The sequence below is a fragment of the Dromiciops gliroides genome, chromosome X (genome assembly GCF_019393635.1).
Source record: "Dromiciops gliroides isolate mDroGli1 chromosome X, mDroGli1.pri, whole genome shotgun sequence".
NCBI classification, from domain to species: Eukaryota; Metazoa; Chordata; class Mammalia; order Microbiotheria; family Microbiotheriidae; genus Dromiciops; species Dromiciops gliroides.
In genome coordinates this window covers 29,869,341-29,874,063 of record NC_057867.1, presented here as the reverse complement: position 1 = coordinate 29,874,063, position 4,723 = coordinate 29,869,341, and positions in this window count along the sequence as shown.

The following is a 4,723-nucleotide window of genomic DNA, read 5'->3' as shown; positions in this document are numbered from 1 at the left end:
GAAAAAATACTTTAAATCCCAAATATCTGTATATGAAATCCAATGCAAACCTCTACAATTGCTTGATTGATAAAGATAGCTCTCAATAGTGGTAATTATGATAATTAATATTCAGTATTTTGGGGCATTAAAATTTGGTGATATGAATTAAAGACTTATAAGGGGAGAGGATTTCTGTTTTACAATCAGTATAAGGGTAAGACTCCAGTGATTTTTTAAAAATATGATAATAAAATAAACTTAAGCAAAAAATAAAACAAACAAACAAACAAAAAAGCTCACCCAGATCTTAGGAGGCTGTTTCTTTATCCTGAGAATGTCCTATCTGTGATGGTCCACACAAAACTGAATGTCTGCACTTTGAGGAACCATAAGAGCAGGCAAGTTTGTGGTAGGTTCATGCTTAGAAGATGGAATTTCCTCCCATAGCAGTAAATTCCACCTCTGAGTGGAACAATCAATAATTGACTAATGCAGAAATATGTTTAATGTTTTTATATATATATATATATATATATATATATATATATATATATATATATATATATATTTTACACATACATACACACACACACACACACACACATATATATATATATATAACCTATATCAGATTACCTACTGTCTGGGGGGGGAGAGGGAGGGAAGGGAAGGAGAAAAATTTGAAATTGGAAATCTTATCTGAACAAATGTTGAAAACTAAAATATATATATATATATATATATATATATATATATATTAAATTGGTTGTGAAGCCAGAATTCTTGAAAAAGTATTCAACTTGGAAAAAAAAAGAAAAAGTATACAACTTGGCACCTACAATATCTGAGCATATTGTAAATATGCAATCTATATTCCTAGCTGAGTGAGGCTGTAGAAACAGGAAAAACAGGAATGTCAGGTAGGGGACTGACTAGAGAGAGAGAGAGAGGAAGGGAGGGAGGAAGGGAGAGGGAGGGAGGGAGGAAGAAAGAGAAAGGTAAAGAGAGATACAGACAGACACACACACATATTTACATGTTCAGTGGCTAAAGAGGAAAACTGAAGAAATGTGATGTAAAAATCCAAAAAGTCAAGTCTCTGAGGAGCCTTAGTGAAGAGAATGAGCGAATGAAGGAAGCCTTTAGGAGACCAGATAGATATCTGATCTTGGAGAAAATAGAAATGTCAGGACTGGAGTGTCTGCCAATGTTCACTATACCCTAGCAGTGAGGGCTCTGAGAACCTACATGATCTGCTGTGCAATTGATGTTCAAGTGCAAAATGTCCCCAGTTTCAAGCATTACATTAAGAATATTCTTTGTGGGGAAAAAGATTTCCAGTCCTAGGTAAATTATGAAAAGAGAAGAATTTAGAATTTCTGGATGATATCAATAATTTCTTTCAATTTACTATATATTGTACACTTGGGAGACTAAAAAAAATCACATCTTCCACCTCACATCCAAAACTGATGATAACTTTCTGGCTGAGAAATTCCCACACAATGTACAATACGAGTAAATTAAACAAATGTAATTCTATGAAGATCCTTCTTTGATATAGACTGCCATTGATATGATTACTACAAATGATGAATATAGTATAGTTTTGACAAAAAAAAACAGGTTTTAATTACTCATTAGACACAGAACTAATATTTCTAGATCATGGTATTTGTAAGTCCTTAAGTTCAATTTAATAAAAAATCCAGTAAAAACGTTTTTAAAATCAACTTGCTAAAACATAGGCTGGCATTTCTTTGGAACCAAAACTGTCATGTCTGAGAATGTCCTTAGCACTCTGAAGGCCTGGGCTGTCAGTTCCCTTTAAAGGTCAACTGAGAATTAGCATGCTGACCTTCCCAGTGTAAAGAATTAATTGTTATTTGAGGTTTTTATGCCTCACGTCCACTGGCCTGGGGCTCCGCAAACCTGGGGCACGATGCTCCACCCACTGGTTGTAGCTGTTGCCAGGGCTCTGGCACCTCAAGTCATCACCACTCGCCCAACGCCTACATGGGCCTGGCAAAATTATAATGATTAGAAGCCTAGTGAGGGCAGTCATGTGACTGTCAGAGCGGCCATCCCATTGGCTGGGGCTGTGTGGGTTGTTTCTAGTTTGGGGGGAGGAGAATTGGGCATTCTAGCTGGACGCTGGAAATCGACAGGCGTTCTGCTGCGTATTTTCAGCTGATTCCTGGGCGGTGGTATTTCTTCAGGTATTATAATTTCCCTTTCCCCATTTTATTTCCTTTCCCTTGATCCTACTGATCCTATTTATGTGGTTTTTTTTTTAAGTTCATTCTTGTTAAAATAAATCTTGTTCTGTTTTGAAGGAGGCTGCCGGTCTCCTTCCTTGCCCCAATATTGCGGCGAGCCACTTAGCTAGCACTCCCCAATTAAAAATTGATCCCCACACCAGGTAGGCATAAGTCCCAAATCCGAATGTCCCTGTTTTGAGTGGCAATATGAGAACACACCAAACGTTAGGACACAAAAAAAATCAGACCTTTGAATGGGCTACAAACCACCCTATGTGATAGATGGAAACCATCTGAGAGCATGAATCAGAATCAACTCTGAGAGGGGCCTTAGAATGCAGAATGTTGAAAATGGCAAAGAGTTCTTCTCATACATTCAAAGTGATCCCAAATATGGTCCCTTTCTAGTGACTTTCAAAAGCAAGGAAGGAGATGGTTAGTAGAAAATGAATTCTTTTGCCAATTTAATTTATATTCCACCATAGCTATGATTTTTTAAAATTTAATTTAATTTGATTTTTACATATAAGGTATTTTATTTTTTCCGTTACATGTAAAGATAGTTCTCAACTTTTGTTTATACAAGCTTTACAATTTCAGATTTTTCTCCCTCCCTCCCCTCCCTCCCCCCCTCCCCTAGACAGCAGGTAATCTGATATAGGTTATATCTATATATCTATATCATAGCTATGATTTTAAAGAAATCACCCTTCCACAACTACATGGCCAAAAGAGTGAGTTGAAAGTAGCCTCTAATTTTTGGCAAGCCAAAAAAAAAACCCCACCCTGAAACTGAAATCACTTCAACACCAGAGCAAATGCAACTGCCTACTACTGGTCCTGATTTGTTCATGTCTGTTATGGTTATTTCTATGAAGTAAAATGAATGGAGATTATATTTGTGATGTGAAAGTGTAGCATAAAAGACATGAGGAAGAGCCATAGGTCAGTTTAGAAATGTGCATATCAGTAAGATGCATGTGCCTTCTAATAAGTATTAAATGAAAATAGAAAGAAAAATCCTTAAAGATGATTCCTATCATCATTTAAGGTTATGGCCTTAAAAGCAAAACCATATAGTTGTCATAGTACCTGGGTAAACTGAATATTGGGACTTCCCAGGTCCTTTCAGGGATATATGTTGGAGGGGTCCTGGAATTGTGAATACAAAATTTCTGAACTGGTAGATAAGCCCTACCTCTGAATGCCCAGATTTTAAGTGTCAAGCTGAGAACCAATATAAAATGGGGGTTAGATCATGGAACATAGAATGTATGAGTGTGAAAGAAATTTGGAATTCAGGACCAGGAACTGGATGAGACAGCAGAATCTACAAAGGCCAGAATTGTTAAGGCCAAGAGAAGAGAGAGGGGGAGATGTACGGGATCTGGGAAGGGACAGTTTCAGAAACAGGAGGATGTGAGAACACAGAATGTCAGGTCTGGGAGTTGCCATGAAGAAGAAAATGAGAGAGCTAGCAGTGTCCATAGCAGAGGGGCCCAGAGAAAAGATAACACCCTTAGGCTAAAAAAAGACCAGATCTTATGGCGCAGTGCAAGCCACTGCATGCTATAGTTTGGAGGGTTCAGAGAACAAAAATCAACTAGTGGAGAAGGGATCTAAGGAAGGATTTATTGTTAAGTAAATAGTGAGTGGGCCAGTTGATTGTCCATTTTTAGCTAATTTAAAATATAAGAGAAAGGCAGAATTTTCGTTGATTATGCATTTATCCTGATTTTTAAAAAAAATTTTTGGCAGGAAAATGGGGGTTAAGTGACTTGCCCAGGGTAACACAGCTAGCAAGCGTCAAGTGTCTGAGTCCGGATTTGAACTCAGGTCCTCCTGAATCCAAGGCCGGTGTTTTATCCACTGTGCCACCTAGCTGCCCCATCCTGATTTATTTTTATTGGACATCAGACCTCTAGAAGAAAAACAAAGAAACAGAAAAGACAAACTTCCAGGCTCTGTTCTGCTGCCCAAATTGGTGGTGAGATTTCTGTCAATTTTTGTGCTAGCAAAATCCAACAACAACAAAAAGAAAAACAAAAGAGAAAACCACAATATCTGCACACCAAAAAAAAAAAAACTAAATTGAATGTATTTATTTTCTGAGTAAAGATTGCTTTTTTATTGCTATTAGAAAAATGAATTTTGAACAATTTTGTAGCCAAAAGCCAGATGTTCAGAACAGAGAGCTTTTTGGGGAGACTTCTATTTGAAGTCAGAATATCAGTAAGACCAGTGTACATTGTAGTTAAAATTCATTTTATAAAATTAAAAGTAAAGGCCTGACCCAAGTTATCAGGATATGGCTTTATGATCAAAAATGTCATATCTTGCATGGTCACTGAAAACAATAAAGGTTTAGGCTCCCAGGGTCCCTTCATGCATGAATGTCAGAAGTAACTGCGGGCAGAGGTTCAGAATGTCTGAGATAGCAAGCGAATCCTGCCTCTGAATGTACTAATGAAGAGTGGAAA